We start from the raw sequence: 24509 nt of genomic DNA, 5'->3' as shown, positions 1-24509 counted from the left end.
GGCAGCCCATCCCTGTGATGCTGCACGGCTTGTCTGAGAGGAAGCATCTAATTGGCTACGTTACTAAGGGGATTTGGACGTTTGAAATGACATCTCACCACTGCCTCTCAAGCCTTCTGCTCGCCTTGCCCATCCTAGGCAGACCTTCCTCCCACAATTGGAATTTCCCTTACGTTCCCCACTGTGTCCAGCCCATTTCCACCCCTCCTTCATGTGTATTCCACCTCTGCATACTGTGCAAACGTGTTCATCGAGAACCTGCACTGTGCCAGGCCCTGGACTGAGGGCTGGGATGGAGGAATCATTAGCCAAGACAGGCCCCGACTTTCAGGCCGCCCCATCCATTGAGACTGTGCACTCCTTGTCCTAAGAGACTCGAATTCCCGGGCTTCTCCATAGCACATTCCCTACTTCTGCCCCCCGATGGAAACTTCGTGTGTCCTTAGATATGACACTTCCTCCCAAAGCCTTTCCTCGAGAAGACTGGTTCTCCCAGTTGACCGGGAGGCCGCGGCGTCTCTGGAGTGTGTTCCGCTCTCCTTCCACGCCAGGCCCCCCGTCGTCTTTGGGTCCCTCCTTCTCGTATCAGTCAGCTCGGGCTGCTGTAACTCAGCCACACAGGCTGGGGGGCTGGAACCGCAGCAACGTATTTTCTCACAGTTGAGGAGGCCGGAGGGCCGAGATCGAGGTGCTGGTGGGGTTGGTGCCTTCTGAGGCCTCTCTCCTGGGCTGGAAGATGCCACCTTCTCCCTGTGTCCTCACCTGGTCGTCCTTCTGTGTATGTGTGTGTGTGTGTGTGTCTTGATCTCCTCTTCTTAGAAGGACACCAGTCCTACTGGATTAGGGACCATCCCAATTACTTCATTTCACCTAATGACCTCTGTAAAGGCCATACCTCCACCTACAGTTACACTCTGAGGGACTGGGGGCTAGGACTTCAGCGTACGCATCTGGGGGGACACGGCTTAGCCCGTGCTGCCTCCTCTGATGGGGGTGTCACCTGTCAACGCCCGCCTCCTCTCATCTGCATCCCCGCCACCTGCAGAGCCTCTCGCAGGAGAGCCAAAGTGACCGACGTCACATTTTTCCTCTCCGTCTCCTTCCTGCCCTCAGTCTCAGTCCCTCCATGAGTGGAGGACCCTCTTTGTCAAGGACTCGTGTCCTGTCCTTCCTGCATCGTTTCCTCAGCCCCACGAGTAGGATTTCCCTCCAGCTCACAAGAGTCTTCCGCTTCTCTGTCTCCCCCGAGGTCTCCATCCCCGTTTCCCACCCTCAGACCCCCTTCTTCCTCTCACCCCTTGCCTCACCCTCCTGGTCACTGAAGCTGCCTTTCTTCCTGAGGGCCCTTGGCCACTCCCCATTCTCACAGCCTCAGGCCCTCTCTGGTGTCATCCCTCTTGTGATGGATTTTACTCATTTCAGCTTCCCGCTGTCAGTAATCCCTACCATATGTTTCGTCCCCTCCGTGGCTCTGCGGCATTGAAGCTAACGCAGAGCTGAACTTTTCTACCACCAGTTCCTGACTTCTTGCTTCAAGCCTTAGCCCCCTGCCCTTGCTCTGCGGCCCTGCTGCTGTCCGTAGTCAAAGCCATCGCATGGTAACTCCCACAACCTGATGTAGTAGTTAAGTTTCTACCATCTTTTCCCCTTCCCTCCTGTCACAGAATATTAATTATCCCTCTTTTTTCCCCAAGGCTGATCTCCCTACCATTCCTCCTCTGCCATAGACAGACAGACAGGCAGGCAGACACACACACGCATGCACACCTTCCTTCAAAAGCTGTGTTCTGTTTCATAGATCTGTATTCTCTCTCTCTCTCTGGATCTCCATTCCTTTCCTGTTGACATAAATGTCTATGGAGAACAGAAAGGGGTTTGTACGCGAGGTTTATGTGCGGGAGGGATGGTTATAAACCAAATCAGCAATACCGAAAGCTGGTCATTTGCTTATCTTTCCAATTAAATCCTTGTTAAGACAGCACAGACAATACTGGCCCTTCTGCCAAACTCCAGTCGAGAGTGTTTTTTATTCAGATTAGTCAAGACAATCAAGTAGGCATTTTTTGTTAGCAAACTATTTAATTCTCGATTGACTGACAGCAGGAGGGGTGATGACAGCAAGGAAAGAGTGGGTCCCGGGGTTTAGCTCAGCTCTGCCAGGTCCCAGCCATCCCAGCCTGGGGACCTTGGGACTCCTCAGTTTCATCAGTTGTAGGATGGGGGTGATAAGGCACCTGCCAGGTTGGAGGGGGGTTAAGCAAGATGATTCACAGGGGGCCCTCAGAGCAGCGCCTGGCACATAGTAGGTGTTCAGTACGTATTAGCTGCCTACTACGTTGCTGTCGTTACTTTCCCTTCTCGCCCCTCCTTCTGTCACCTAACTTCTCAGCCTTCAGGCCTTCATTCACTTCCTCTCCTGCCATCACTCCTTAACCCTCGCTTTCTGGCCATTGCCTTCCTCTCTCAAATCAATTAACTTTCTCAGATCTCACCCCCTTTTCAGCTACTTGCTTTAACGTCTCTGTGATTTAAAACCATTGACAACATTTTTAAAAAAATTTTTTAAGGCAGCACTCCCCGCCCCAGCTGTTCTGCTCCTTTAGAGGAAAGAGACCCCGAGAGCACTTGTCACCCCTCCTCTGCATCCACCTCATGGCAGGCATTTCCCTGGGGTTAGCCTCTAGCCTTTTACTTCCCATCCTCTCTGGCCCCCAGATGTCTCTCCAGGCCTTTTTCCTGGGTCCAGCCTCCTCTCGTCTTCCACACACCACCCCCTACTCTCCCCACCCCGCCATGATGCATGGACCCACCCCCCAACCCGGGTCCCAAACCAAGACTGGGGAAGCTGTCTTTTTCAAGTCTCTTCTTCTCGCTCCAAAGCAGTTGGGACCAAGCCCAGGGGATTCCATCTTCTTTACCACCTCCCACCTCTAGTCCCTCTGTCTGTCCCCCTCTTTTTACTTTAACCCCTGCTTTGTCATGTGTCATTCTGCCGATGCTGGAGTGGTTTCCCTTTTTTTTTTTTTGCTGTATGTGGGCCTCTCACTGTTGTGGCCTCTCCCGTTGCGGAGCACAGGCTCCGGACGCGCAGGCTCAGCAGCCATAGCTCACGGGTCCAGCCGCTCTGCGGCATGTGGGATCTTCCCGGACCGGGGCACGAACCCGCGTCCCCTGCATCGGCAGGTGGACTCTCAACCACTGCACCACCAGGGAAGCCTGGTTTCCCTTCTTTTGATGCCACGCCCCGTGGTCAGTGCTCCAGAGGGATTTTTTTTTTTCCTCTCTCCCATATCAAATTGGTCAAATCCTATTGCATCTGTGTCCTAAGTCTGTCTCAAACCAATCCATTCTCCTCCACCTCTATAGCCAGCGGCTGACAGGGTCCTTATTATTTCTTAGGTGGGCTCTTCTATTAATTCCTAACTAACCTTCCGATCCCAGGTCTCCCAGACCCTTCTCCATGGTCCCCCGAGGGAGGCTCTGTCTACCTCTTCCTTAAGCCCTTTCAGGGGCTCGGCGTCGGATAAAGCACAGGTCAGCTCCACGGTGTGCCCGGAGCTCTCGGCCGTCTGGCCCACGGGCAATTTCTCCAGCTCCATCTCTGGCTGCGTCCCTTCCTCCCTCTGGTCCAGCCACAGAGTCAGGTATTTGCAGTTCTGGAAACTGACCTTGTGTTACGCCTCTCTGCCCTGTGCTTGCTACTTACCGATCCCTCTGTCTGGAGCGCCCTGCCCCCTCCTTTGGGTGGGGTTGGGACGCCTACACGTCTCATGAGATTCAGCGGACTGTGTCACCTCATCCTAGGGGCCTTCTCCAACATCCACATCCTTTTTCTCCTCGATTCTCTTCCATGGCATAGCTCTATGGTTTCCATTATTTCTACTTCCAGCTCGATGTCACCTGCTTTGTCCCCTTCCACCTCCAATGGGCTCCTACCTCTGACTTTCTCATTAGTCATTCGTTCTCTCCATCTGGCTGGGGCCCAGGCATCATCTTGGCCCTCACTTCTTCACCCCCCATTCCCGGCCCACCAGCTGCTTTTCTATCAGTTCTTCCTCTGAAGCGGCTCCCAATCAGCTATTCTCTATCCCTTCCCCGCTCCACCCTAGTTCAGGCCCTGGTCCCTGAGGTTTTCCATGGACGGTGTTCAGAGTTCTCTGTGGGACAGCCTCAGCCTGTTGACTTTCACTCTCATCACCTGCTGTTGCTGTGTGGGTTACCATCCAACACACTGGAATCCTTACTGGTCTCTGAACAGGGCTCATAACTTGCCGCCACTGTGCCTTTGCATCTACTATTTCTAATCCCCATCTCCAGACACGAAATTTCTAGCCATTCTCCATGGCTCAGCCCCGTCGCTTTCTCTTCTGTGAAATTTTCCCCAATGACTCTTATTTGAAGTGCTCTCTTTTCTTGGAACCTCTGAATTTTGTACCTATTTAATGGTTCTTATTAAATGTTGGCTTGCATTTCATGATTACTTCTTGTGGATGCAGAGATTAGCCTGTAAACTCTTTTAAGGCATGGATCATAAATTATCCATTTTTGTATCACTTCTCCACTACAGAACCTATATATATATATAAAATCTCACAATTCCATATATATATATATGAAATATATATATATCAGCTTTGTTGAGGTATAACTTACAAAGAATGCAATTCACCCATTTAAAGCATACAGTTCAATGGTTTTAGTATATTCAGAGTTGTTCAACCATTACCACAATCAATTTTAAAACATTTCTATCACCCTTCAAAGAAATATCACACAATTAGCAGTCAATCCCTATTTCCCTCCAAACCCTCAGCCCTGGGTAACTATTAATCTACTTCCTGTCTCCGAAGATTTGCCTATTCTGGACATTTCATATAAACAGAATCAGAACGATATTTGTCCTTTTGGGTCTGGCTTATTTCATTTAGTGTGTTTTCAGAATTGATCCGTGTTGTAGTATGTACTTCTTTCCTTTTTTATGGCTGAATAATATTCCACGTATGGATGTACCACATTTTGTTTATCCACTCATCAGTTGATGGCTATTTGGGTTGTTTCTGCTTTTTAGCTGCTGTGGATAACGCTGCTATGAACATTCTTGTACAAGTTCTTGTGTGGATGTCTGTTTTCATGTGTTGTGTTATGTGCCTAGGAGTGGAGTGGCTAGGTCAGATGGTAACTCTATGCTTAACATTTTGAGGAACTGTCAGGCTGTTTTTTAAAGTGGCTGTAGCATTTTACATTTTCACCAGCAGTGTGCGAGAGTTCCATCTCTCCACTCCCCTGACGACACTTGTTATTATCTGTCTTTTTTATTACAGCCATCCTAGTGGGTGTGAAGTGGCAACTCATCATGGTTTTAATAGCATGACTCTTTTTTACCTATTAGATGTTCAATAAATATCTGTTGGGTCAATGATATTTATATGTAATATGGACAAACAGACCTTTGGACGGCTCGTTTGACTGCCAAGTTTATGAATTAGCTAGAAAAGATGAACAGAGAGCTCAGTATCATTAGAATTCAACTTTCAAAAGTTACTTTTAGACTGTTTTTTCAACTTAAAAGGTTGCCAGTATTACCTAGGTGACATTATCAAGGTCAGGAAAAATCATGTAGCTTTGCAGGTTTGCATGGATTTTACAGAATAAGCTAAATTACAAGCAAAATTCCAACTTTGATATGGTTCCTACTCAAAACCTACTCCTCAATGGGGAGACCAGGAAAGGTAACTCCCTGAATGGGGACATGGGGTTGGGGTGGAGGGGAGGCTTAGAAAAATGCAACTGCTAACGTTTCCCTGGGTTGAGTTTTCCTCAGTAAACAGTAGACCCTGGGAAACATAACAGGTTCTGAAAACTTAATTTTGATGACTCTGGACGTCAGAGAAACAGCCAGCTGAATCAGTTCCCTCTTGGGTGGTTGATTATCTCAAGTCATAGGTAATGGTCCAGCTGCTTTTGCTTGGTTCTAGAGAGTTCTGTGTTGGCCAGGACCCATCCATTTAGTCCATCCCTAAGTAGACACTTCTGTCTGCAGTCCTGAACACCAGAGTTCAACTAAAGGCCTCAAATTAAAGGCCCATGATTGGGCTTACAACTTTGTATGGTGTGCAAGGGTACTCAGAAGAGTTGGCGTAAAAGAGGGTCAAAGGTCACAGCCAGTATATAGTGGCCAGCTTTCTGTATGTGTAACATCATCTTGCTAAACAAGCCTCAAACGCATGATTCTGCAGTAGCATTCTCTGCAACTAGACAAGAGGCCCCCCATCTTTTTAATTTGGGGGGCGGGTGGTGTTTGTTTTCTGCAACCACAATCACCCTTATCTGCCTGAAGATGTTTCCAAAAGGCTGACAACAGGCCCCTTTCAGAAGCTCAGTAGGAAAAGTATTAACAGTTGGAAACATGTCAGCTGCCTTATGGAGGAAGCAAAGCCCAGGCCTGGTTTCTCTGGGCTCGGTGATAACTTGGGCCGCCGCAGCCTGGGCGAAGCTGGTGTTTGGAGCCGTGGAGACGGAGCGCGGCTCGGAGGAGGGCCCCTGCTTTTCAGAGTTGAAACAGGAGCCCTCTGAGAGAAAGAGATATTGCATGTGGCTTCCCTGATGCCTCGGAGGGCGACGTGGATGACACAGCATCAGCCGTGCCATCGTGGGGTGGGGACACAGTGGCGGCCCGTTGGGGGCAACGCAGCCCCCCCCCCCCCGCTTCAGCATCAGCTGTGGAGTGTGGGGAAGGGAAGGTGACAAAAGCCAAGTCAGCGTTGAATTTGTTGGATGGAGAATACGCTCCCGGGGCGGCAGCCCCAGAGCGAGAAGGACCGGCCCTGGGAGAGAAACAGCCCGAAGTTGGGGGCGGGGTGAAGCGCCAGTTCCTTAATCTCCCGCCCCATCGTCGGCTTGTCCCACCTGGATGCAGAGCGAGGACCGCGTGGAGAGGGAACCGCACGGGTGGGGTTCACCCTCCCGTCTGCCTCTGAGAGCAAGAGGGGCGGCGCCGGGCCAGGCACCCCCGCCCCCCATGGCACCCCCTCCCGGCCTCCGAGGCGCCCCTCTCGCGCTTCCCAGGCATCTCTGCCTTTCCCTGTCCTCCGTTAAAATAGTGAAACAAACCACTGAGCGAAGTGATGGAAAGCCAGGGGCGGGGAGTCGCCCGCAGTGAGGGGCCGGAGGGGAGGGGGCGCGGTGGTCCAAGAGGGTGGCCGGCCGGCGATAGCTGTGCTGGTCGGACGGCGCTCAGCTGCGGCCGCCAGGACCCTTCCCCCGGGGCTGCCCGGCCCTCCCCTGGCCCGGGGCGCCTGCGGAGGGCGCGGGGCAAACCTGGGGCTGCGGTGGGGGTGGAGGGGGGACTGCACCTCCATCCATCCCGGGATGGAAACTGCGGTCACCCCGCTAAAATCGGGCCGGGGGCTGCGGTGGGGACCAGCGGGTACCGCGGTCCCCCCCCCCCCCAGCCCGAGCGCCGCCGCCGCCGCCGCTCAGTAACACGTCCCCAGGAGAGTCGCAGGAGCAACACGTGATGTGTCTACTTATCAGGGTGAGAGGGGGAGAGCGAGTCTCCGAGCGTGCGGGCGAGGAAGCGGGGCGGGGGGCCGAGGCGGGGGCCGGGACGACGGCTGGGGCGCCGGGGTCGCCTGCTCCTCGCCCACCTCCCTCCCTGTGGGAGAAGAGGAGGAGGGGAAGTGACTGCGGAGTTGATGAACTTTGCACATCCAGAAACGCCATTTTGATTCCTTTTCCGGAACAAGTTTGCATCTCTCCTCGTTCTCTCCCCGAAGCCCACCGGTCCCCACTGCATCATGCCTGGGAGCCAAGCGCCCTGCCCGGCCGTAAGTACGCGCCCGAGGTTCCGGCTCGCGGTCCTTGGGTGGCAGCAAGATGTCTGGGGCTGAGCGGGAGCGACCTTTTAAAGAACTTTTGGGGATGGGGAGGGTGAAGTCTGCAGAGCGCGTTGTACTTTTGAAACTCAGCGTTTCCCGGAGCCGAGGACCCGAGCGCCCCACGCCGCGCTACGTGCGCTCGGGGCGGTGGGGCCGGCCTGGGATGAGCTGGGCAGCCCTCTCCCCTCCGGCTGCGCGCCGGGCCGCTCCTCCTCTCTTCCCCCCTCCCCCTCCCCCTCCTCCTCCCCTTCCTCCGCTCCTTTTCCCCTTCCCGAGCTGCCGGCTCTGCCAACCAGCTCCCAGCGCGAGCCGCCGCGGCCGCTGCAGCGCCCCGCCGCCAGGACCTGATGCGCATCCATATTAGCCGTCCGAGCGCAGGAATCCGGCCCGACCCGCGCCGCCGCACCCGCCGCGGAATTTATTTTTAACCAGCACCGCCGGGACTCGGATGGTGCGCGCACCGCCGGCCAGAAACATCTTACCAGCGCTGCTCTCCATCTTCCGCCCTCTCTCCCCCGACATCCTCCCCCCCATGTGGGAGGGGAAACTTTTCTCCTACATACTTTCGAGTCCCTCTCGGGCCGAGGAGCGCGGAGATGACGGCGCCCGCCCGCCCGCCGCCGCAAGGTATCCGGGGGTACCCGCTCGGGGTGCCCGCCTGGGGTGCTGGCTTGGGGGTGCCCGCCGGGGCCGCGCGGTGGGAGCATCCGCCGCGCCCTGCTCTGCGGACTTTGATCCTCCCGGGCGGACGGCGCCGGCCGGGAGGGGGCCGCGGGCAGCCCAGCGCCCTCGCCGTTCTCGGCTCGTGGCTGGTGGTCACGCCGACCACCGCCCCCGGGTGACTGGGCAGGGGGGGTCGCGTCCGCGCGTATTGTTCCCTTGCCCTTCCGTTGGCGGTGTACGTGTTTTCGTGGGAGTCATCGGTGTGGAGCGGAGCCTGCATCGCGGGGGCGGGGGGGGGGGGGGAACCTCGGCGCCCGGCGCCGTCACGAGCACAGGAAGGAGGCCGGGAGCATCCGAGGCGGGGCTGGCCGCCGGGGCCCGCTTCGCCGCCCAGCTGTGGAGCGCGCTCGGAAACTTTTGTCCGCTGCCCGCTGGACCAATTTTTTTGCGAGTTGTGGGTCTTCTCTGTCTCCTCCCGTCCCGGCCCGCAGAGCCGAGCAGGGGCTGGGGTGGGGGGGCCGGCGTCGAGGGGCTGAAGACCCAGTGAGCCCCCAGCCCCCCGCCTCGGCCCGGTCCCCCGCGCCCCCTCCCCGCTCGCGGTCTCTTAGGAAACTGCGACCTTAATGGTTGGTTGCTAAGGAGCAGGGGAGGTCCTTCCAGTCGCCAGCCCCCTCCCTGGAAGCGGCGTGTTTTCTGGACGGGGCCGAGGGTCGCGTCGAGGATGTGGGGACTCGCTCCCCGCCGCCCGCGGGGCCCGGGAGGCGCGTGAGTGAGGGGCGCGGCGGCCGAGCCCACTTCTCGGTGGGGTCACTTTTCTTTTCCGGCGGGGTGGGGGGGGCGGGCAGAGGAGGGGCGCGGGGACCGGCGGGCGGGTTGACAGGCGCCGCGTGCAGCTCGCGTCCAGCGTCCGCGGTGCATCCGCGATGGGTTATAAAAGAGCAGGAAAGTATTTCTCCTTGCTCAGCAGATTTGCCCTCCCTCGCTCCTTACTGGTTAGAAGATAGAACGTGAGCCCAGATCCGGACGAGCAGTTCACATTCCATTACGAAATTCTACACGGCTTCAGAGCCAGCAGCAGGACACATTCGGGGCACTTTGGAGTTTTTTCGGCTTCTTTTTTGGGGATGGTGGTGGTGGAGAGAGATAGGAAGGTGAATAAAAAAATATCACTTTGGGATATGCTGAAAAACCTGTCCGATGGTTTTCACCAGAAGAAAAATTCACCCCGTGCTTGTTTTAGCGTTTAGGTTTAAAAGCCAGTGGAAATAAAGTTTGCTCGTTGGATAGGGATGCTGGAAATAGCGAGGTATTTCTGTCTCGAAGAGGAGGCTTGAGGTGATTTGTGCAAAGGCTGAGTTCACGTGCATCCCATATTTTTGAGGTCGTTTTCTTTTAGATAGGCAGTGGTGTGTGCATGCGCGTGAGTGTTTTCTGAAATAAATTTCATTGATGTGGAAAGTGGAGAAAAGGGAACTGCAAAGAAAAGAATGGTTTTTGTTTTGTTTTGGGGTTTTTGTTTTTGTTTTTGTTTTCTTCTTCTTCTTCCCATGGCCCTTAAAAGCATCCTCTAGGTCTGGTGCCTTTTTGAGTAGGCAGGTATGGGTCTAAGACATAATGTAACCCGGAAGTCTTAAGTTAGAGGCTGAAGTCCTGGCTGAAACTTCTTTTTTTCTCTCGCTTTCTTTTTTTAAACGTTTAGTTCTTCCTTCAAGAGTCACACAGAACTTTTGAAGGAATGGGTTCAAATTATTCTTCAAGCAATTTATGTAAAGGTGAGCCACTACCCTTTGGAGGGAGCTTCTGGGTACCGCTGATGGAGCTTGCTTTGATGTGTTTTGAGCTTTGGTTACACTGATGAATTAAACATTTGAATGGCTTTTATCAAGTTTTAAATGTGTGAAAGAACACCTTCCTTCCCACTCCCCCCCACTTTTACAAAAGAAAGGGAGTGTCCTTTGATTTGGTTATTTGTTTACCTTGTGGTCCATTTTAGGTTGTTAATGAACTTGCACTGTTTTATAACTCTTAAAAATACTGCTAAACAGGTTGCATTTTAGGATGTTTTGTTTTTAAAGAGGATTTGCTGGTTATGTGATACTCTTAAGAAATGCTGCTGATGTGTACCGTTCTTTGGCATATCATTCTCTGCGTTTTTCTAGATACCACTTTTTTTCTCATCAGAAATTCGGAGCCTCAGCCCTTATGGCAGACAAGTGTTTGTTGTGTGATGGGGAAGATGGGTCTGACTCAGCTGGCACAGGTGGGGCATCCATTCCTAACTATCTGCATCATCTAACAAATGACCTTTTGATGGAAGGGTCTTTTATTTTAGAAGGAGGAAAATAAACCTACCTAGTTTAGCCGGCATGCCGTCAACAGTTATTGATTGGTTGGTTCCCTGCTGTATGCCGGGCCCTACGTAGTTGCCATTACGTGGCTTGCATTTTTACTCAATTTTGAACTGCTGTGCTGGTCCACTTGCTAAGATCAGTTTGGAAGTTTTTGCTCGCTGTGTTATGCTCAGTTGTTAACATCATTTATTATCTTCAGTGAAGGAAATTTCCTGGTTAATGAAACTAAGAAGAAATTCTACCAGTCTAGGGTTTTATATGGCATAATTAATATAAATTTTTCCTCCTACAGAAATTGATTAAACGTGCTCACTAGAAGTAGTCAGAAGTGAATCCTTTTGATGTTTCTATTCATTATCCTTTTGAAAAGTAGGTGGTGCTTAAAAGGTCATAGGATAAGGGTTGCTTAGCAGCGAAACAGAAGGATGCTAAAATTAACCAAAGCATTTTTGAAAGGGAGTCCTTCTCTGTTTTACATTATTTAACTAGATTTAATTAATTTCTGAATTCTCCATGTCCTTTGACCTAGGAAAGTAGGATGTTAAGTTTGTTTTGTTTTTGTTATCACATTGAAATCATCTCTCTTTTGTAAGTGTCTTTTAATTGAAGTTCATGCTCTCTGACCAACTCTGGTGTCAGATGGCAGCTTGTCTGGGTGGACTTCTTCCCTGCTACCTGTGTGTTCGGGTTAAATCCTCCCAAGGAAATGGTGTGTAACATCACCTTATTTCACTGATTAATAACAGATTGTTTCGTTCGTTTTGGAAAACCTACCTAATCCATGAAGTGATGTCTTCTTTTGCTCTTTATTAAACAGGTTTGTATTCAAAATATAGAAACGCAATAGAGTATCAGTAAAACGAAGGCAATGTAGTCTCCTGATCACAGGGCAGTGGTCTTCCCCCTTTACTGAGATTAGATTAATTTTATAGGGCTCCTCCTTTTCACTCCACCTCCCCGTCTCAGTTCATTTCAGAACACTTCCTAATATCTGTTTGAAAATCATTACATGAGGTGTAGAGTATCTTTGGAACCAAGTGTTCGAAAGCAACACTTTAAGGATCTTGGGGGTTTTCAGTGAGATCAAAGGGTTGCAATCTGACCGAAGCCATGGTTAGTAACCATCCTCTCTTGGTTGAAAGGCATGCTCACTGTAACTCACAAGTTTCCCTTCCTCAAGATTACTTGTGTACATCTGACCTACTGAACAGGCCAAGTTGAGTAATGTTTTTTATAGCCAAATATAATTAAGAAATTAGATGGGTTTTTTTGGGGTGTGGGGGGAGGAGGCAGGGTAAGTGAGTTTTCTCTCTTTTAGACTTAGAAAGTGGTTTTGGAGTAGAAATAGCTATGGCTGTCTTCAAAAAGCAGGGGTCAGCCTGTGATTTCCACGCCCTTGGGGGCCTCCCCATAAATCAGAGGTAAAAGGTGTACCATCTGAAACGCAGAGGCAGGCATACGATGTGCTTTCTGAAATGCGTCACTTATTTTTAATTTCCCCTGCTCCCATGGAAGGCAGAATACAGAGAGGAAAACCATCTGCGTTGTTTTCATGATGACCGAGGTGGGAGAGTGAGGAAGATGGGGCGCGAGGGTGACAGACGTTTTCCTTTTCTGTTAGTTGTCCTCTGGGACAGGGTCACCACTGTGCTGGTCTCTGTTTCCCTCGTCACCTTCCCTGGGTGTCCCTGTCCGAGTGTAGCTGGCGTTGGTTGGTGGAGATGGGGGTGGTGGGGGTGGGGAGCCTGGGAGGAGGGCGCAGGGAGCTCTCCCTTCCAGCTACTGGTGCATCTTGTTTCTGATGGTACTTCGGGCACAGGTGAGCCAGTCTGCCCATCAATAAAGGTGGCTGCCAGTGAATAGGTGCTTTAGACAAAAGAAGTGGGAGAGGGTGGAGACTGTTTGTTCAGTGTGATTCAAGCAAGCCGTGCTAATAGAACTTGAAAGCCTCTGTAAAGTCCCACCGTCTGGGTACGGGCTACTCCTGCGGGCCTTTCAGACTCGGGGAGGGCGGGTGGTCCCGATAGGGTGGAGAAAGCCCAGTCAAAAGCCCCACCACATTCTTTGTCAGCCAGCCAGACTGCAGAGAAAAAGTCTCAGTGGGGGTAATTAGATAAAGCTTTTAAATGGCTCTATTTGTTTTTCCCCTGGCTAGCTTGGTATCTCATCTCTCTAACCCCTCTTTCAGAGACTGCGGGGTAAGATGGCTTTAAGAATGTTGGAGGCTTTTAGTGGTTTCACTACTTGTGAAATTTCATTTTTCGTTAGGGCAGACTCTAAAGTTAACTGCACAAAGTTAACTGCACCCTGCTTTTGTGAAGGCCTTGAACAAAGATTCGAATTTGATCCTCAGAGCAGCATGGTGAGGGCTGGGTGGGTGTATTAACCCATTTTCCAGCTGTGCCAACTTCCACCCGGTGGCTAGTAATAAATCAGGCCCAGGACCCAGAACACCCAGCCCCAGCCTCAGTCCAAACAACACCTGCTTTTCCAAGTCAGCTTGGCCTCAGAAGACAGAGCATTAAATATACAGGGCCTGTTTATCTGTGTGTGTGCTTTTTAAATGAGACCAGATCCTTTCACAATAATGCTGTGGTTGAATTTGAAGATGTAAGGCAATTGGAAAAGAAACTTTTTAGCCTTTGCCAGCATTTCTCTTGATGAACGTGATTATAGGCATTCTTTTCAGTAGGTTTTCTACCTCGTGGGATCATTGTAAGGATAAAATAAATGTTCCAGAAAGTCAAAATCTATATATGGAAGAAACTGGTGTATTTTAAGCTCAGGAAGCTTTGTGGGTATCCACTCTGGATTTCCTTTCCAGAACTGTGCACAACTGCAGTACTCAGGCAGAGTTTATGTTTGCTTCGAGCACCTAGAGACAAACAGACTAGCAAGTTCTCCTTCAAGGAGTTCGCTTAGGGATGGATTTTAAGGGAAAGGCAGGTGGTAAGCTTTGGATGCCCCCTTTAAAGCAGTAGTTCTCAGCTTGGTGGTTCCCCGCCCCGGGGGCATCTGGCAAAGTCTGGAGACGCTTTTGATTGCCTTGCTGGGGGGGGGGAGGGGTGCGACTGGCCTTTAGTGGGTCGAGGCCAGGAGTGCTGCTGCCCATCGCACAATGCACCTGAAGGCCCCACAGCTAAAGGATTATCCAGTCCCAAATGTCAGTAGGTGGAGGGTAAGAAAGCCTGCTTTAAAGGTACAGGAGTCAAGGCCTGTGTCACGTGTGCAAGCAGCCTGGCGTTCTCACTGTACTGCACGTGGCATATTTGGGGATCTGGAATTTCGTAGAGCGAGTAAGCTCTCCTTACAGGCCTGTGAGGTGCTGTGGTTGGCAAGTTCAAGGTTTCACAGAAGATTGGGGGTTGGGGAAAACATTTAAGTGGCGTTACATATATTTAAAAACCCTGTGGTAAATAAAAGTTCCAGAACTCGTCTGCTTCTAGAACAAACCAGATACGTTGGCGCTGGGGAGCTGCTCTGGTAGGTGGTGCTTCTTCACTTATTTAGGTAACTAGCTCCGGCGCTGCCATCTGCCACTTCTCTCTTGTGTTTGAAGTTATGTGGAGGGTACCCCCATACCCCCCCCATTTTTTTGCTCAGTGTTTGAATTAGCCCTTACTTGCTTGACAGTTAATGTTTTTTGCCCTTGGAGTCTCCCTTATTTTGTTTTCTTAAGTTTTTGCAAAATTCTTACATAAATCTCTACCTTTTTTTTTTTTTAATTAATTAATTAATTAATTATTTGGCTGCGTTGGGTCTTTGTTGCCGCACGCAGGCTTTCTCTAGTTGCGGCGAGTGGGGGCTACTCTTCGTTGCGGAGCGCAGGCTTCTCACTGCGGTGGCATCTCTTGTTGCGGAGCACGGGCTCTAGGTGTGTGGGCTCAGTAGTTGCGGCTCGTGGGCTGTAGAGCGCAGGCTCAGTAGTTGTGGCGCACGGGCTTCGTTGCTCTGCAGCATGTGGGATCTTCCTGGCCCAGGGCTCGAACCCGTGTCCCCTGCATTGGCTGGTGGATTCTTAACCACAGCGCCACCAGGGAAGCCCTCTCCACCCTTTTTATAGGGCAGTGGTGGGAGCCCGGTCTTCTGTCCGTGTATCTCCTCTTGAGCAGGTGGCTGGCAGGCTGCTGCTTGACCAGGGAAGGTTGGGGAGGGATCAAGGGAAGAGACGGTGGTGATTTTATGTTTTGGGGACTTGCGGACCTCAGATACACGGAAAGGTGGTTGACTGAAAGAAAAATAAAATGTGGTATACAAACATTAAACTGCATTTCCTCGGGCCAGACATGTCTAGGACAGTGGCAGGAGCCATCTTTTAGCCACAGGTGCCACTTGCCTGACCCTTGTCCTGGTCCACCCCACCCCCCATCTTACAGGCAGGAGGGGAGCAAGAAGAAAAGGCAGGAAGAGAGGGGGATGATTCCAGAACGGTCTGGGCTCCCACTTACCTAAGAGAAATGTTTAACGCTTACAGCCAGCTTTCTTTACATCCTAACCCGAGGACAGACTGTCAGGGTCCCGTTCACGTCCCTCCGGGCTGATGATGTCAGTGACCTGCTTGGAAGCTGGCTTCGCCAGCCCACGCCTGGTGTAGTAAGAGCTGTGCTTCCGGTGCTTTGCCGCCCTCTCCTCCAACCTGTAAACCGGACGGTCACTGCTCCCCCTCTCCATTTACAACTTTTGCCAGGCTGGGGATCCCTTGCAGGTGTGTTGGAGGGAAGTTGCAGGAAGAAAAGTCTCTCCCCCACTTCTAGAAGGTGAGCTGAAACTCACCATCCACCCAGCCTCCCAGGCCAGTCCCTGACTCTGGTCTCTCTCTCAGCTGCCAGGAGTCACCAGACCCTCCTCGAAACCCTGGTCCAGTCTGACTCTGGTGTTGCCTGCCCCACTGTCCTGACCTAGGCCCTCATCATGTCACAAGCGCCTCCCAAGTCAATTTCCTGCCCCCTTTGTCTCCCTCCTCCAGTCTGCCCTCCACTCGGCTTGAACACTATAGCTGCACATGGGGTTTGCCTGCTGCTGAAAAACATCTCATGGCCCCCTGTTGTCCGCAGGAAGAAATCCAAACTCCTCAACTTGGCACACGAGGACCTCCACCGGCAGCTCCCAGACTGTCTTCCTAGTTTTAGCCCTTCTCACTCTCCCTGCAGGCCACTGCCACACTGGAGGAGTTCGTCCTGCTTCTGCTTTTCCGTGGAGTGTTCATTCTGTTTTGTCCCCATCCCCTTCTTGCACACAACATTTCTCAACTCTTCTTTCAAGACCCATCTCAAATACCGCCTCTTGCAGGGAGAATCAGGTCCTCCATCCAGAATAACCCTTACCCCATCTGGCCGGGTCTGTCTGTTGTAATTTACCCGTTGGCATGTTTTCCCCACCTGGAGAATAGGCAGCAACTTCAAATCATATTTTTCCATCTTTTGTACCTAGCTCAAGGGTTGTGTAGTTGATGCTCATTCAATAATTATTGTTGGATCCATTTTCGAATATAAAAAACCCAGAGTTTTTCTGAAGAGGCGCAGGTTATTTTTGGAGAAGGGCACATATAATTTGGAAGCTAAGTCCTAAGTATCAGTACAAATTAAGAGAAGGAAACAGAAGTAAACTATCGTTTTCCAACAGACCCATCCTGCCGAAATTGGGTGCTAAGTGCACACTGGTGGGAAAGCATTTTGAATTACAGAAATTTTAAAATAAAAGTTTGCTCAGCTTAATTTAGTCAAAATTAAAGAGGAGAAAAAAAAGTTGTTAATGCCTGATTGCACTAAAAGCTGTCACACTGGGGCCCTTACTAATTATAACCACTTTTCATGGCTCTTGGTTTGAAGTTTATATTAAATAGGAGAGATGGGCACACAGATCAAAGACCAAAATCATTTCTGAACTCCAGTGTGTGGGCCCACTTTCTCTGCTTAGTTAGATTTTTGTTTCATTAGTGGTGTGAGTTAATAGGAGTGTTGGTCCGTGTATAATTTAACTTTTCTTTTTTTTCTGTAACTCCTTGGATTTAAAATAAAGTGCAAACCAGAAACCTACAGGGTACAGATCTTGCTTTATTTGTGTGTGCGCGCGCAATATATGTTTGTACGTGGTGGAAGTTGAGTATAGATCGTATTTACAGAAAGAATCATTTTCACTGTTTTAGGGGAGGTTCCTTTATGCTGAGACTTCATAGTTAAAAAAAAAAACAAAAAACCCCTGAATACACAAAATCATCGCAAAATCTTTTCTTAACTTTCTTCTAAAAGAGGTACTTGTGTCTTCAGAAATAGGGGAGATACCATAAGGATGGGGTGAGAGAGAGGCGTTTCGCTTATGGATCCGTTTATACCTTTATGTTCGTAACTATGTGGATAGGTTTCCTTTTCGAATAAGGAATTACCATTTTTTTTCTTTTTAAATTGGAAGGTCTTGGTATCCTTTATACGAGGTAAAATCCTAGTTGATTAAAAGTACATTATTGCGGGCTTCCCTGGTGGCGCAGTGGTTGAGAGTCCGCCTGACGATGCAGGGGACACGGGTTCGTGCCCCGGTCTGGGAAGATCCCACATGCAGGGGACACGGGTTCGTGCCCCGGTCTGGGAAGATCCCACATGCTGCGGAGCGGCTGGGCCCGTGAGCCATGGCTGCTGAGCCTGCGCGTCCGGAGCCTGTGCTCTGAAACGGGAGAGGCCACAACAGTGAGAGGCCCGCATACCGCAAAAAAAAAAAAAGTACATTATTGCTACCTTTAAATATTCCTTGACGTGCTTACCTGATAACTAGAGCTTAGGCTCAGATTTGGCAGATACATTCAAATATAATAATTCCAACTTCATCTTATTTCTAAGGAGGCTTGTATATGTTCCTCTCTGATGTGAAAAACCGATTTTTTAAAAAAAACCATTTTCCCCTCCACTTTAGGGCTTTTAATTGTTTTGAGGGACAGTTATATAAAATTGGTTAGTAAGCATCTCAAACAGGTTTTCACGACTTGGTAAGTTAAACTTATATTGGATCAAACTGTCCTACTTAAAAATTTAAACCAAGTATAATTTAAAGGAGGCTCAACTTGCACGTCTCTAAATTAAGTTTGTTTTTAAATCATGAAAATAATGTTTCTGGCAACCGTTCGTTGTTTGAGAGCTTAGTAAAGCTTTACAACCCCCTTTTTCTAAAATACTGTATCCAGTTGGATTCAGTATCAGATTCAGTCTCCCTTTGGAAAACAGGCACTTTTCCACCCCCAAATTTGAAAACCTCATAGTGGGGTTTTCTTTTTTTTTTTTTTTAAACCACTTATAGATCTTTATTTATAGATTTTTATTTATTCAACAAATTTGAATTTCAACGATGGGATGGCAGTGATAAACACCAAGGGTACTAGTATGAGAAAGAGAGACAGTTGCTAGCTTCCCAGACATGGAAAGAGACACAGGACCACTAAGTCGTTTCCGTCTGTGCTGGGTGTTAAGTATGACAAGAGCATGTGACATGCACTGTGGGGGAGGGGAGGAGGATGCTGGGGGAGGGGGCATCCCCCCAGAGTGGCCCCTGAGCCACAACACGAAGAGAAGGAGAGTTGGAGCGCAAGCAGCTGGTGCTGTGGCCCTGAGGTTGGAGAAGATCAGTGTGGAGGAAGAAGAGACCCAGGCGGGTGACATGCATGGCAAGGTGGATGGGCTCCTTGTAGCTCACAGGTATTTGGAGTTTTCCCTCAAGAACTCGGGGAAGCCTTGCAGGGTGTTAGGCCAAGGACTGGCATGATGAGATTTGCGTTTTTAAAGATCACTCCTGCCCAGAGTGGAGAATAAACTAGAGTAGAAGGAAGTGACTGTTTACCTTCTGTTTGCAAGATCGTTGAGAAGGTTGGTTTTGCACAACTTTTGAAAAGCAGTGGTGGCTCAGGGTGGGTGGCAGTGGAGGTGGGGAGCCTGGGTGGGTTTGACAGAGATGGAGGCCAGAGGAAGGATTTGAGGCTGGCTGGGGGTTGGGATGGAGGATGGGCCCGATGATTTCCAGGTCTCAGGCTTCCGTGGCTGGTGGCTGGCGGTGCCTTTCTCTGAGATCAGATCACGGGATAAAGCAAGGTTTGTGAACCAGGTACGTTCCCTACCCTTCAAAGAAGTTATGTTTGTGAATTTTATCAGCATTTTCTCTACTTGTACCGCTTTCATTGGTCAAAACATACTATTCCTGGCATGGATAATGCATGCAAAGGACTTCTATAAAAGTGAGAAACAGAAATTAGGTTCTTACTTATGGCTTCCTTCTCCCCTCCCCGCCCCTCCTTTCTTTCTTTCTTTCTCTCCTTTAAATTTCCTGAGGCCAAAAGGAACATGGAAGAGTTCTCCTCGATGGCGATGGCGGGAGCTTCTGAATGGTTTTCAGATGAGGCATACAACTAAAACCTTAAGCGTATTTAAGTTTCTGTTTGTTTTAGTGATGCTTTATCTTTTTGACTTGTGAGCCTGGGGCTCAGGGGCAGAGGCTCCGGGGTAAGAACCGAGGTAGGACTCTCAGAATTGCCCCCGCCTTCTGCTTAAGAGGGTCAGAACTCCTCTCCTGACCTGATTTTCCAACTTATTTCTTAGTTTCTCAGTGTTCACTGATGCTCTGAATGTCTTACAACGACAACAGTGTTTTGCTTGACCAGTAATCTGTGTGAAAACAAAGTTCCTTCAGTAAACAAAATGTGCTGTGTATCTCCTTTGGGTGCCAAAGGGAGAGATTTCATCCTTCCACGGGGATGGTCTCCACCGAGCCACGGTCCAGCCTGTGGTTGAACATCTCTGGTGATGGCCGACCTGCTCCCCATTGCCCCAAGGCAGTCCTTGGGTTTTTACTGCGTTAATTAACTTTTTTTTTCTCAAGGCAAACAAAATCTTTGTGGAATGAGCTAGAAAGTGGCGTGTTTTCCGCTGAGTTGGTAAAAACTTGGAGCTGGAGCGCAGGCCGGCTGCCTTGTGCAATCTGATCCCCAGAGAGTCCATTGGGGAGTGCCACCCTCCTTACTTCCTCCTGTACTGGAATTCCTGCTTCATGGAGGGGGTTGGAGAGGTCCTGCCTCGCTTGTCCTCGTGAGCTGGGACACCTTCCTTAAATCGTCTTGCAAGAAAGCATTAGCAGTGCTCCCGGATTTAGGTAAAGCTTTTCTCTGACGTCATACAAATGACTCATCAAAACTTCAGGTGAGCCCCAGCCTGCTCCCCAGACGCTTCTCTTTTTTTTTTTTTTTTTTTTTTTTGCGGTACGCGGGCCTCTCACTGTCGTGGCCTCTCCCGTTGCGGAGCACAGGCTCCGGACGCGCAGGCTCAGCGGCCATGGCTCACAGGCCCAGCCGCTCCGCGGCATGTGGGATCTTCCCGGACCGGGGCACGAACCCGTGTCCCCTGCATCGGCAGGCGGACTCCCAACCACTGCGCCACCAGGGAATTCCGCTTCTCTTTTTATATGGGATCTGTCCTGACTCGGGTAACCCGACCACTGGCCCCCAGAGAGCGCTGCCCACCTTGGGGAGAGTATGATTTAACATCTTTTGTTGAAAAAGCACGGATGTTCCCACATCACCTCAGCCTCACATCCCATTTGTAACAGATGGCACGCTTTATTGCAGCCCTACATTTGATAAGATGAGCTGATGAGGGGAAAAACGCTCAACAGGGACCTTGCCCCTCGGCTTCTTTCTAGCTGAAACAGCTTGGTGAGGGGATGGCGGGAAGGGAACTCGAGAAACTGGGTTTACGCATCTTTTTGGAAAATTTAAACCTTCAGGTACAATGCATACAATGCAGTCCCTCACCTCACCGTGACCCAAGCAGAAGCGTGGACTTGGAGATCTAATACGTTTGTTGCAAAAATAGCTTACTAGGGATGGCCTTGAGGTGAGCGTCCAGAATTGGTGTGGGTAGTATGTTCAGTAGCCAGTTTGTGGTGACAAAGGTGTATATTATATAAGCTCACTTTCAGATAACCCACCCTAACTGCTAGATAGTGGTGACAACTCCCGCTATCTGTCGGGTAATTTTTTTCTTTCAGCGGTTGTGTATTCAATCCCTGGTGTTGGTTCTTGAAGGGCTCGGGGATGGTCAAATGATTACACTTCGAGAACGCAGCCAAAGTGGCCTGGCAGCTTTATTTCACTGTTTTATCTCTATGGCAGATGGAATTCGGGGAGGGCTCCTTTGGTCGGCTTGTCTCTGGGAAGTCAGGTTGCTCCTGCTGCCACCTGTATCTGCAGAAAAGGGAAGACACAGAAATCCAGCCGCAAGCAGCAGAAACCATGACCTGGTTATTCATATGATAAACGACTCTACCGAGAGTGCAATTAAATCCGGTCAGCAGACCTTTGAATTACAGGCTGCCCTTGATGAAAAGCACCCCTAGTCAAAGCCCACCTGTATTCGCTTTATATCAGATAAACCAGATGTTGTCTTTTCAGTTTCTTTTCTGCCCGTGTTAGACTTCATCCATATATGACTCTTAAGTCAAAAATCTCAAGTTAGGGGGCTTCCCTGGTGGCGCAGTGGTGGAGAGTCCGCCTGCCGATGCAGGGGACGCGGGTTCGTGCCCCGGTCCGGGAGGATCCCACATGCTGCGGAGCAGCTGGGCCCGTGAGCCATGGCTGCTGAGCCTGCGCGTCCGGAGCCTGTGCTCCGCAACGGGAGAGGCCACAACAGTGAGAGGCGCGCGTACCGCAAAAAAAACCAAAACTCAAGTTATTGCCCCGTTTCACCCTCTTAAGGTTGTTAGGCTTTTCATCAGGAAGAACTGTCAGCACAAGAGTGGTGGAGGAAGCAGTAATGTGAACTAAGGTTATCGAGCGCGTACCAGTTATGTCCTTGTCCTGAATTCTTTTTTTTTTAAATAAATTTATTTGATTTATTTATTTTTTATTTTTGGTTGCGTTGGGTGTTCGTTGCTGCATGCGGGCTTCTCATTGCCGTGGCTTCTCTTGTTGCAGAACACGGGCTCTAGATCGCGGGCTCAGTAGTTCTGATGCACAGGCTCAGTCGCTCCGTGGCATGTGGGATCTTCCCGGACCAGGGCTCGAACCCATGTCGCCTGCATCGGCAGGTGAACTCCCAACCGCTGCACTACCAGGGAAGCCCTTGTCCTGAATTCTTGACGTGGGTCATCTCATTCATTCCTCACAACAGCTCTTTGCCCCTGTGATGTAGGTACAGTGATTATCCCCGTTATTCAGAGGAGGAAACTGAGACCCAGCGAGGCAGCCAGCTAGTAGGCATCATGCAGTGCAGCCCGACCCCACAGCCTGTGCTGGTGGCCCCTGCTCAACTTCCTTTCACAATGACGTGACATAGTCACCAAATAAATATCCCCTGAAGACCTGCTGTGTGCAGAACCCTGCGGTACACAGCAAGGGGAAAGACAGGGACACGTGTGCGACGGGGCCGCTGGCTTCTGGAAGTAGATTAAAACTTAACCCGTGAAATAGGTCCTTCTATCTGGTATTTGACAAAGCGAGTTAGGCCGTCAATTCTGTGGAAGATCAAGTGGGAGGGGAGGTGCGGTTGGCTGACAAATCAGGCAGCGGGAATGGCTGCCCCAGAGCACCCGGGGCCCGGGAGACCCTGCAGAGAGTCGGGAGAGGCCCTGAACATCCCGCTGGGGGACAGTTTTCCCTAAGTTCCCATGAGAGGCTCCAGGGAGTGGAGAGGTTGGGCCAGCATTGGAGGCTTCTGCCCGTCTTCTGTGTGGTGGGTGGGGGGGCGCACGCCTGCCCCTTAACTTCTTTCTTGCAGACACCCACTGTTAACCTCACTAAAAGTGCTTGAGCTCCGTTTCAAAGTAAGGATGGTGTGTTGGCCACTTTGGGAAAAGCCAGGACGCTGTAAGGTCTGAGCATCTGGGGGTGAGGGTTGCCTTGGGTTTCTGGAGGGCCAATGCCTGGAAAACAGGTCACTTGTTTGCTGTTATAATAGGCTATTATCATTTTATTTAATATATAACATCAAGATTTTGCCTCAGAGTTAGTACTGGGGGCAGGATCAGCCATCTAAGAGGCCCAGTGGTCTGTGTTACCAGGGATGTAGGGGCAACAATTGAATTGATCTAATTACTAACCTAATGTTTGAATTTGTCCATATTCAGCGGAGATAGTCTCTAGGAGGTGTTTTGTTTGTTTGCTTTGCTTTTTAAGCAGTAGGAGCTACATGGACTGGAGGACAGTGACGGAGGATGCCCTGTCTCCCGTGGAACGTTTCTGGGGTGAGGGTGTCCAGTTGTGCACCCTTCCTACCCTTTTGTGGGAGCCCCCAAGCAAGTTGTGGAACCAGCAGGTCTCGAATTGCGCCGAGCGCCTGATGGTCTGTTTCCTGTTTCCGGTGGGTCTGTGGAGGAGGATTGTTTTGAAATTTAGTTACAAATAGAAAATTTCAGCCTTGTGTGCTACCAGCTCCTACCACCGTTATTAGTACCGTTGTTATTTTGCTCGTGGCAGTTTGATGGCTCCAGCAGAAGAGGAGTGAAAGACGTCTGGGTTGGAGACCAGCATCCCGGGCTTTTTCTTTCTCGTGACTGGAATCCCATCAGCTTTCCTGCATTGGAATGCTTCTCGATACCTCCCCCAGGCACTAGGCTCCAGGGAGGCAAGGATGCGTAAGACGTGGTCCAGCCCTGACACTCACCAGTGCGTCACAACCGGCAGAGACACCAGGACACACGGAGGACCTGGCAGTGGGAAGCCGTCGGGAAAAGAGGTAGTGATGATGTTCTCAGATGTGAAGGGCTGGCCATGTGGAGAAGCGTGTAGGAAAGGGAAAATGAGGTTCTAGGTGAAGAGCAGTATAAGTACAGGCCCTGGAGGATGATACCACGAGGCTTCTTTGGGGACAGGATGGGTAAGCAGTGGGGTGAGACCAAGAGAGTACGGTTGGGGTGCTGTGCAGAGTTGGAGTGGAAGGAGTGTTGAGATGTGTCTCTGGCAGTGTAGATGGCCAGTTGTGGAGGCAGTTGTGAGCCAGGAAGTGCTTTGAAGCCAGGCCGTGGTGTGAACAGCTCTGCCCCGGAGAGAACGCTGCTAAACCTTTAGAAAAATCAGGCCATAGAGGAGACTCGTCCAGCAGAATGAACTTGGACGTTGATGCCATATGGAACCGAACATTTCTTCCCGTTTTTTCCAAGGGATTTTTTTCAGCCCAGGACATGTGGGCTGCCGTCTGAAGTGGTGTTCAGTGATCATTGAGAGGTGGGACCTTTATTTTCAGCAGAGAGAATTCAGTTCAACAATGTTCAAACTTCCTTGGTTGTGTTTTACTCCTTGGTACTTACTTAAGCTCATCAGCTAGGGAATTAGAGACAGACTCATTTCTGTACCCTCGAAAATACTGAGGAAGGATGCTGGGAGTCGGGGGAGCTACTTATTCAGTTTGTCAGCCGGCAGCGAATGCGGGCTGGGAGGGTGAGCTAGTGTGCAGTCTTGACGAGCCTGTGGATGAAGGTTTCTGGAAGCCGCGGGTGGGAGAAGAATCAGCTCACAAAGGCGAAGCTGCCTCGAGTGGAGTGGATTTGTGCCTGTTCTGCTCACCTGGGTAGCATCTGCCCTCGCCCAGGTGATGCTCTATCTGTCCTCCCGTGTTCCCAATCCTCTGCTGGAGGACTGTCCTCCCGTGTTCCC

At 50.5% G+C, this 24509-nt stretch overlaps 1 protein-coding gene across 5 annotated transcripts in view; it reads left to right on the top strand.

Moving 5' to 3' along the window:
* RREB1 (ras responsive element binding protein 1) overlaps positions 1-24509 on the top strand; it is a 150359-nt gene that overhangs the window by 7003 nt on the left and 118847 nt on the right. For 3 of the 5 annotated variants that reach the window (XM_060307517.2, XM_060307516.2, XM_060307513.2), the window contains exon 1: positions 9207-9305. The exons of 1 other annotated variant lie outside the window; for it this stretch is intronic. The gene's annotated coding sequence lies outside the window, so the exon portion shown is untranslated. Of the gene's footprint in view, positions 1-7704; positions 7827-9206; positions 9306-24509 lie in introns of those variants that run through there. One more of the 5 variants, XM_060307514.2, reaches the window with a different exon arrangement.

Source organism: Globicephala melas, chromosome 11 (assembly GCF_963455315.2).
Source record: "Globicephala melas chromosome 11, mGloMel1.2, whole genome shotgun sequence".
NCBI lineage: Eukaryota > Metazoa > Chordata > Mammalia > Artiodactyla > Delphinidae > Globicephala > Globicephala melas.
The sequence above is the reverse complement of the archived record's forward strand: the minus strand, read 5'-3'. Positions and strand labels throughout refer to the sequence as shown.